General features: G+C 40.8%; 1 non-coding gene across 1 annotated transcript; it reads right to left on the bottom strand.

Annotated features, from left to right (window-relative positions):
* Positions 1–6,730: 6,730 nt before the first annotated feature.
* Positions 6,731–6,837, bottom strand: LOC121831864 (U6 spliceosomal RNA). The gene has a single exon (XR_006075466.1). It is a non-coding gene; the product is annotated as a U6 spliceosomal RNA (small nuclear RNA).
* Positions 6,838–10,433: the final 3,596 nt, after the last annotated feature.

Raw genomic sequence — 10,433 nt, 5'->3', positions numbered from 1 at the left:
GTGTGCGCCATCCCTTACACTACTTTCTCCCCCTCAATAAGGTCTCCTGTAGCCCAGGCTGGCCTCACATCCATAGGTAACTGAGGATGACGTTGAACCTCTGATCCTCCTGTCTCCACTTCCCAAGTGTTGGGATTACAGAAGTGCATCACCACATCTGGTTTATTCAGTGCCAGAGACCAAACCCAGGGCTTCCTGCATGTTAAGCAAGGACTTCACTGACAGAATACATCACCCCCTACCTTTGGTTTATTTAAATGGTTTTATATTTTATTGTTGCTTGTATACATGTATGTGCTTCCTGGAGCTGGTGTTATAAGTGGTTGTGAGTCACTATGTGGGTACTGGAATCAAATGTGGGTTTTCTGCAAGAGCAGCCATGCTCTTAATCACTGAGTCATCTCTCTAGCCCCCACCATTTGTTTTTCTCCTTGGGGGACAGGCCCAGCGGCACATACCTGGAATTCCAGTACTCAGGAGGCAGAGGTAGAAGATGACTGCAAGTTCAAGACCAGCCTGGTCAAGGCTACAAAGGAGGCTCTTTCTCAAAACAAAATCTTTTCCCTTAAAAGATAAATACTGGGCTAGGAGGTGGTGGTGCACACCTGGAGTCTGTCCTGGAACTCATTCCGTAGACCAGGCTGGCCTTGAACTCACTGAGAGCCACCTGCCTCTGCATGCACCATGTCCACATTTTATTTGAACTTAATATAACCATAAAGTCTCCCCCAAAAAGTTAGACACTGGTTGAGGAAGACACCTGGCATTGACCTCTGGCCTTCACACACATGCACGTACACATGAGTACATGCTTACATATGCACACACACAAACATAAACACAAAAACTAAACAACAATAACAAAAAGAACATCTCAATTGAAGAGAAAAAAAGAGAGAGAGCCAGGAGCAGTGGTGCCTGTAAACCCAGGACCCTGGACATGCAGACAAGAGGATCAGGAGTTCAGGCTCATTTTCAGCTACAAAGTGAGTTTGGGGCCTGCTTGTGCACCATAAGACTCTGTTTCCCACACCCCCAAAATAAAATCCTAAAGAGATAGTTCAGTTGGTTAAGTACTTACTGTGTGCTTAACTCAGTTCACGAGAAACTGAGTTTGATTCTATTAGTATCATGTTGGGGGCACAGGCTTTTAATCCCAGCACTGGGGAGGTAGAGCCGGGCATACCCATTGGTATGTTCACTAATCAGCAAATCTAACCTAGTCAGTGAGCCACATACACAGACATGCCTGACACACATAAATAGACAAGGAATGAATTAGAAGAAGAAATTGAGCCAGGAGAAGAAGAGGAGGAGGAGGAAGGAGGAGGAGGAAGAAGGGAAAGAGGAGGAGGGAGAGGAAGAGGAGGAGGAGGAAGGAGGAGGAGGAAGAAGGGAAAGAGGAGGAGGGAGAGGAAGAGGAGGAGGAAGAAGAAGAGGAGGGTGAGGAAGAGGAAGAAAAGGAGGAGGAAGAGGAAGAAGGAGAGGAGGAGGAAGAGGAGGAGGAAGAAGAAAGAAGAAATTGAAGAGAAGAAGAAGAAGAAGAAGAAGAAGAGGAGGAGGAGGAGGAGGAGGAGGAAGAAAGAAGAAGTTGAAGAATTGAAGAGCCAGGCATGGTAGTGCACACCTGTAACCCCAGTGGGGACAGAGGTAGTAAATCTTGAGTCTGAGGACAATCTACTCTACATTTCAAAATAGTGAGACCCTACCTCAAAAAACAACAAAACACAACCACAAAAACTAACAACAACCAATTTAAAAAGAAAAGGAAGAGGAAGAAGTGGAAATTGTCGAGAAAGTTTTCAAACAACTGTTTCCAAAAGCCCAGCTGTCATGTCCAGACAGCTTCTTGGAAACCACTGGCTCCAGAGCTCGGGGTGGTGGTCAGTGGTCTTGTATCTGCAAAGTAACGACTTCCATTCCTGGCAGAGAGCAAAGTGGGCTGGGGATGTAGTTCAATGGCAGAGCATTTGACTAGGACACGCAAGGCCCTAGGATTCAATTCCTGGAATCTCGAAGGAAGAGGAGGAGCTGGGGAGGGCAGGAGAAAGAAAGAAGTGAACCTGGTGTGAGTTGTAGTTACTGTCAAGAATGTGGTGTAGTCAGGTGGTGAACTTCCCTCTGCTGGTAGAGTGTGGTGGAGTAGATGGCAGTCTGGGTCCCAAACCACTACTTCACACTCTAGAACTCTCCTCCCTCCACCCTTATTCTGTTTTTAGACATATGAGCATTTTGTACAAATTTTGTAAAAAAAAAAAAAATAGTCTTGGAGAAAAAGAAAGTATGGGGTATTTTTTTTTTCCAAGACAGGTTTTCTCTATGTGGCTCTGACTGTCCTGGAACTCATTTTGTAGAGCAGGCTGGCCTTGAACTCACAGAGATCTGCCTGCTTCTGCCTCCCAAGTGCTGGAATTAAAGGCGTGCATCACCATGACTGACTTATAACTGGAGTATATCTTTAATATAACAGTGTTTTTGTAAATTTATTTTATTTTTTAGCTGGGTAGTGGTGGTGCACATCTTTAACTACATGCCTTTAATGCTAGTACTCAGGATACAGAAGCAGGCAGATCTTTATGAGTTTGAGGTCAGTCTGGTCTACAGAGTGAGTTTCAGGACAAACTTCACCTTGTCATGAAAAACCAAAAATAAATAAATAGATATTTTTTTGCAAGTATATATGTGGAGAGTCCTTGAAGGCTTTACAGCAGGCAGGAAAACAATCTGGGAAGAGACCAGAACAAAATTCGGTTCAGCCTGATTTTTCGGCACTAGTGCTGAGCCAGGACTTCTACAGTCTGATCTCAGCTCATTTATTTTTGCCCTATTTAAGCATAACACAACTGTGGAAAAGAGTTTTCAGATAATAATTAACTCAGTCCTGTGAGTACAACAAAGCTGAAGCCATATTTACACTGAAACTCTTGACAAAGTACATGTCTGCACTCTGGGTTCTTATTGACTTCGAAACAATGCTCAAGCTAAGGGTGTAGGACTGTGGTTCTTTTTTTTTTTTTTTTTTTTTTTGGTTTTTCGAGACAGGGTTTCTCTGTGTAGCTTTGCGCCTTTCCTGGAACTCACTTGGTAGCCCAGGCTGGCCTCGAACTCACAGAGATCCGCCTGGCTCTGCCTCCCAAGTGCTGGGATTAAAGGCAGGACTGTGGTTCTTAACCTTCTGAATCTTAGTGGAAATATCTGCTATGCAGGATATCTGATATTCCACCTTGAGACTCACAGGTTGAGAAGCACTGGTCTAGGGAGAATGACTGAGGTAAACATAATGCCTGTGGGAGTCAGGATTGGCCTGACTCGAAGATAACATAGAAGTCACTTAGGCTGTTGTAAAGTACATATGACATCTCTCACAAGGATGAGTATTATGGCCTAGAAGTAATGCTCAAGTTTTAAGGGGAAAGAGTCTGGGAGAAATAAAACAAATTCTAGAAGATAAGGGCAAAGCCTGGCTCGCCAGACAGCAAAGGATCACTAGGTTATAGACTACATCCATACCTAGTATTCCAGGAGGAGGACAGGTTAAAAATATTTTCCTTGAAAGATGCCTGCAAGTATAACTTCCTGGCTTCTCCGGTGCTTATTTGTGTGCACACTTTTTGCCCTCTACACATGTGTGTCCATGCACCATGTGTGTGCCTGGTGCAGGTGGAAGCCATAAGAGGGCATCATATCCTGTGGAACTGGAGTTACAGATGGTTGTGAGCTGTCATGGGTGTGCTAGGAATAGAACCTAGGTCCTCTGGAAGAGTAGCCTGTGTTCTTAACCGCTGAGCCATCTTTCTAGCTCCCGACTTGGTGGGTTTTGAGATCATCATTTTGGAGATCTGGAATCTAGGTCTTCCTTCCTCTGTATGGCCAGTGCAGGGAGGACTACCAGAAGAGAGTGCCCGGAGTGGGAAAGAGCAGAGTAGTGAAGGGAGCCAGGAAAGTGCTCTCCTAAAGATGAAGTCATTGACTTATACCTCCATGCAAAGACCACTAACAGTAGCCTTGTAGTTTATGGGACAGACTCAACTGTCAAGTTGTTCAAAACCTTATATGTTATCTTTTTAATTTTATGGTTCATTCATGTTCTTCCTGCTTCCCTCTACTAACCTTCAACTATCTTCTGCCTTTCTTCATTTAAGCTACACTGGTAACATTTCTTCTTCCCCTGATTGGATTTCCACAGTTACAGTGTATACATATATGCTCTCTACCTGGATAGATTTCTTCTCTTCCAAACTGGATTGTTTGCTATGGTAACAACTAGCCATATATGGCTGTTAGGAGTTTAAAAGGTGCTTAGTGCAGACTGAGATGTGCAATAAGGTAAAATACATGCCAACTTTCTAAAAATTGATCCCAAAGAAACACAAAATTTAACCTCAAGCCAAATGCAGTGGTTGGGAGGTTAAGTGAGCCAGGGGAAACAGGGATTTAAATTAGGGCCTTGTACATGGTAGGCAAGTGCTATATCATTGAGTAATATAGCCACAGCCATTGAGACTCAAAACCAAACAATACAGAAGACAACAGAGGAACTCCAGGGCTTTTTTGTTTTGTTTTGTTTTGTTTTTGAGACAGGGGCTAACTATGTAGCCTAAACTGGCCTTGACTTTATGACTGTCCTAGCTCAGCCTCCCAAGGGCTGAGATTACAGGTGTACATCAACCATTCTTTGGTTTTGCTGGGATTAACCCCCCCTCAAAAAAAATAATTCATTTAAGGCAGGGACTGGGGATACAGTTGAAACTATAGACACATGACATTAATCATGTCCAACTATACTAATTTTTTGTTTTGGTTTGTTTGTTTGTTTTCTTTCTTTTTTTTTTCTTTAAATTTTTTGAGACACAGTTTCTCTGTATAAACCCTGGCTGTCCTGGAACTCACTCTGTAGTCCAGGCTAGCCTTGAACTCACAGAGATCCACCTGCCTCTGCCTCCTGTGTGCTGGGATTATAGGTATGTGCCACCATGCCCAGCTAAACTATATTAATTTTTAAAATTATTTATTTATTTTTTTATTTTATGTGAATTGATGTTTTGCTTGCATGTATGTTTGTGTGAGGGTGTCAGATCTTGGAGTTACAGACAGTTGTGAGCTGCCATGTGGGTGCTGGGAATTGAACCCAGGTCTTCTGGAAGAACAGCATGTACTCCTAACTGCTGAGCCATCTCTCCAGCCCCATTAATTTTTAAATATATCCATGAAAGAAGATAGTCAGCAGTTCTCGGATATTCCAGGGTAGTTCTATTATTCAGGACTGTTTAACTGTGTTGCTTGTCCCATTTCTCCAGGACTTCTAATCACTCCATGCCCTTAGTGAGGCAAAGAACAAAGAGCAATTCAGATTTTCCTTAAGGAATTATTGTTAACCTTTTAGGCACTATAATGGTATAATGGTTTTCTTTTCACTTTTTTTTTTTTTTAAAGAGCAAACACGTGTAATGACAAATAATTTTAATCCCAGCACTAGGGAGTCTGACTGAGGTAGGAGGCTCATGTGTGTTCTGGGTCAGCTTTGAGCTACATAGTGACATCTACCTTTAGATAAACAAGTAAGTATGCTGCTTTTGACGTAAAATAACATGCTAAATCATTAGTATGTGAACTAATAGGATATATAACCGTGTAAAATAATGTGGAGAAGAAATGTGTGGAAGTACAGATGACACAAAATATTCTATGACTTTGTAATTGTCAAACCTGGTACGTGAGGTTTCACAACTTAACTGTCTAGTATATATATATATATATATATATATATATATATATATATATATATGTATGTATTAAAAATTTGTCACAAATAACAGGCAAAATAACAGTATTATAAACATGATTTTTTAAAAAGGCTTTTTTCCCCCTTGTTTTTGGAGCAGGGTTTCTCTTTGTAGCCCTAGCTGCCCTGGACCTCGTTCTGTAGACCAACCAGGCTGGCCTTGAACTCAGAGATCTACCTGCCTCTGCCTTCCAAGTGCTGGGATTAAAGTCATGTGCCACCACTGCCTGGCTGGTTACTTTATTTTATGTGTATGAGTTTTCTGCCTGCATGTACCTCTGTGCACAGTGTGGGCATGCTTTGCACTCAAGGAGGCCAGAAGAAGAAGATGGCACTGGATCTTCTGGAACTGGAATTACAGAAGTTTGTGAGTTACCATGTGGGTGTTGGGAGTCAAACCTGGGTCCTCTGAAAGAGCAAGGACTTTTAACTGCTGAGCTGACTCTCCAGTCCTCAACATGATTTTTAAAAAAATTCTTAAAATCATAAGGCAGGGTCAAAAGTGCATGTTCTTCATTTTGTCTGATGTTTATAGAGACAGGGTCTCGGGAAACCCAGGCTGCCTTTTAACTCACTGGCTGGCTGAGGCTGACCTTCATTCTTCTGCCTCCACCTCTGGAGAGCTTTGATTAGGGGTAAGTGCTACCAGGTGCTGGGGATTGACCCTAGGGCTGCCCACATTCTAGATAAGCATTTTACCAACTGAAATATACCCCCAGCATAGCCTTAGCCATTTTCAAATATCTATTTTAATTTTTTAAATTTATTTTTCTTTTATTTGCATTGGTGTTTTGCCTGCATGTATGTGTGAGGGTGTCAGATCTTGGAGTTACAGACAGTTGTGAGCTGCCATGTGGGTGCTGAGAATTGAACCTGGGTCCTCTGGAAGAGCAGTCAGTGCTCTTAACCTCTCTGAGCCATCTCTCCAGGCCCCTATTTTAATTATTTTAAAATATGGAATACTTTATGAACTTGTGTATCATGATTGTACAGGGGCCATGTTAATTTTCTCTATATTGTTTCAACTTTAGTATATATGTTGCCAAAATGAGTACTAAAATTCCTATCAAAAAGACTTTTTTTTAAGTTTTCTAAGTAAGAGTTAATCCTTTATCCACCAGGTACACACAAACAGGCATAAAGGGAAAGGAAAGATACTTTACACCATGCTTGACCTATGCAGTGGCATCTTAATGAATGCCATACATCCTTTGGTATTGTTTATATTAGTACTTAAATTTTATTTTTTAATTATTGTGCATAGGTCATTGTGGGCATGAGTATACCACAGAGTATGTGTGTAGGTCATAGGACAACTTGTGGAATTCAGTTTTCTCCTTTCACCAATGGATCTGGGGATGGAACTCAGGTTGTCTCATCAAATGCTTTTACCTACTGACCCATCTCCCTGCCCCAAATTCATTTTTCTATGTATATTTTAAAGGTTTTTGGATTATAAATGTTCCTTCTCCATACTCCTCGTACAACTAAGCTGAGAGTCTGACTCTGTTAATTCCCTTTAATTTGTTTTTATGTCCTCCCAATGTTCATGACACATGAGGATGTCATGACGCTGAGAAGAATGACTGGTCTAGTTGGATCCACCCACGTTGACATATCTATGCCTTGTAGAACTCTAAGTACACAAGTTAATGAGTGAGAATCTCCTAGCATCCGTCCCTTGTCAGGTGGGTTATAGTGCTCTTCTAGATGGACTTTAACTTATACAGCTCACATGCCCCAAACTTCTTTCCATCTGCTGATTTCTCTGTGATTTTCACACACAACATTGGACATTTCTTATAAATTACAGAGGTCTCAAAGGATTTGTTGTTGTTTTACATGAGTGATTTTTCTTTTGGGTGTTCATGTTTATGTTCACATGTGGGAGTTTGCTTGAACATGTGTTTGGAGGGTGACATCCATCTGATTTTTAGTAGAGTGCTGGGCATCCCACTTGGGTCCTCATGTTTGAGCAGCAAGCACCTTGCCTACTGAGCAATCTCCCTAGTTCCTCAGAACAAGTTTTTAGCACTTTTACCTTTGTAAACAGATTTTTGCTCTGGCCATAATTTAGAAGACATTTTGTTCTCTCCCCAGTAGCAATATTTTTGGAGTGTTTCTTTTTTTTTTTTTTCTTTTTTTTCCCCCGAGACAGGGTTTCTCTGTGTCATTTTGGTGGAACTCACTCTGTAGACCAGGATGGCCTCGAACTCACAGAGATCCACCTGGCTCTGCCTTCAGAGTGCTGGGATTAAAGGTGTGTGCCACCACTGCCCAGCTAAACAAGTGGGTCTCTGACTCTTTTTGTTTTTTTTGTTTTTTCAGGGCAGAGTTTCTCTGTGTAGTTTTGTGTCTTTCCTGGAACTCGCTTTGGAGACCAGGCTGGCCTCGAACTCACAGACTCTGCCTCCCGAGTGCTGAGATTAAAGGCGTGCACCACCACTGCCGCCCGGCTGGAGTGTTTCTTTCAGTAAGCTTATTTGCAGAATTGTTTAAAGTAAAACTAATTTTCCTGCAGCAATTGAAACAAATGTTCCCCTTTTGAAAATGTCTGCTGGAAAAATAAAGATTTGTAATTCAGATGAATGGAGTTTGTTATATTATACTAAGGAAAACACGTTTTTTTTTTCCCCCAAGAAACACTATTCAAAATATCCATTAGTAAATGTTTCCTTGGTAGATATAGGTTCTATATAAGTCCTTATAAATTATGATTGATATCACAGATGTCCTAATTCTCCATTTTCAGTACATAAGTGTTTATTAAAATGGATAGTGTTAGCAACTAGCTGAAAAACGCACAAAACTGTAACATAATTGCTTTCATGTCAAGTTAAGCACATAACAGAGTTTTCTGTTCAGAAAAATTATAAACCAGGGAGAAACGTTTTATATCTTTCCCAAAGGACATCTATTGTTTTTTGAAGGATTGTTATAAAAATAAAATTTGATTTTAATTTAGTACATAATTATGCAATACAAGTTTTATATCTTTCTAACTATAAAAGCCTGTGATCTCAAGGCCTATAGGAATTAGAGCTACCTATTTGTATTAAATTGATGTTTATCAATGTGCTTCCAAGCAATTTTGTTGACTTTTAGAGTATTCATTTAAAAAAGCAAAGAACTGATTCACTCAGCTGATTAAATATTAAGTATAATATCAGGCAATATTAAATATTTTAAAAGATAAAAATGAAAGCTGGGTAGATTCTTAGAGTAAGGGATGGTCTAATTTATTGAATGTTTATTGGCTCGTTTTGGATGTAAGTAATAGCATCAATCCTCTGTGCCTCCTTTCTGACTAGAGAATCCTAAAACTGAAACCCTGGACATGGCCTTCTGAAGATTAGTCAATTTAGTTTCTTGTGTTGATGAAGGAAAAAAACCAATCTCTGCAGGCCATTGGCTCATGTTTGTTTTTTCAAGCACTTCCAGAGGTAAAGACAACCCATCCCAATACAAAGAGGCTGGCTTTGGCACTAGACAATAATGGTTCCATGAGTTACCTAAGAGACCTCACCATGGAATGATGCATTAACATGTGCAACATCTAATTCTCCCAAAACCTTACAAGTCAGTCTATTCCAACCTTCTTTCTGTCCTTTCTCTTTCAGCAAGTACCCTACTACTGAGCTGTGTCTTCACCCTTTTAAAAATGATAAATTAAAAACTTTTGAGTTGCCCAGGTTCACTTGCTTATTTTTTGAGACAGGGTAGCTCTCTATATAGCTCTGTCTGGCCTGGAATTCACTTTATAGATCAGGCTGGTCTTGAACTCAGAGACCCACCTCAGTCTGCCTCCAGAGTGCTGAGGGTAAAGGTGGGCGTCACCATGTGGGGCTTATTATTTTAAGACAGGGTCTTACTATGTCCACCATGCTGGCCTCGAACTTGTGGCAATCTGACTGCCTCTGTCTCCTCACTGTTAGGATTATAGATGTGAGCCACCATAGACCATTTATTACTACTATCATTATCTTTAAAAAAGGATGTTTCGGAGGCTGGCAGAGAACTTTTGAGTCTTTACGATTCTCCTGTCTCCCAAGTAGCTTGGGTGATATGCCACTTTGTTTGGCTACTAGGTTTATTTTATACTGATACTGAGGCCCAAAAGAGATAAGGTAATTTAGTCAAGGTCACACTCCTAGCCAGAGGTGACACCAGGATTCATATGGGCGATGTTAACTCTTCAGCGTCCCAATCACAATGTACAATATTTATCTTCATAAAATCAGTTAAGCCTGAGTCTGTATTTTGGGAGAAAACACAAGTGACTAATGAAGTAATCTCATTCAATACTTCTTATAAAGATAATATTCTACATTGAATTATTTAGAGCCCCAAACCTACCCTTTCAAAAATCAAGTGTCTCTTTGTGGAATAAATTGACAACAAATTCCCCAGACTTGTCATCAATATTTCTTTCAATTCATAATGTAATAAAACGCAGACATGCCTTGTAGGGATAAAGTTCCAGGTCTTTCTGTGGACGTCAGTTTCCAGAATCTCTGATGTGTGCGTGTGACTAAGGAAAAGAATAGCTGAATCACATCTACAGGCGATTCCTTCCAGTTGAAAATCTGTAACAGAAAGGGAGACAAGGCAGTCCATCTGTCTCTTAACCTCAATAGCTCTCTGGCCCAAG

Source organism: Peromyscus maniculatus, chromosome 8 (assembly GCF_049852395.1).
Source record: "Peromyscus maniculatus bairdii isolate BWxNUB_F1_BW_parent chromosome 8, HU_Pman_BW_mat_3.1, whole genome shotgun sequence".
In the NCBI taxonomy this organism is placed as follows: domain Eukaryota; kingdom Metazoa; phylum Chordata; class Mammalia; order Rodentia; family Cricetidae; genus Peromyscus; species Peromyscus maniculatus.
Note: the sequence above shows the minus strand (reverse complement) of the source record. Positions and strands in the feature narration are given on the sequence as shown.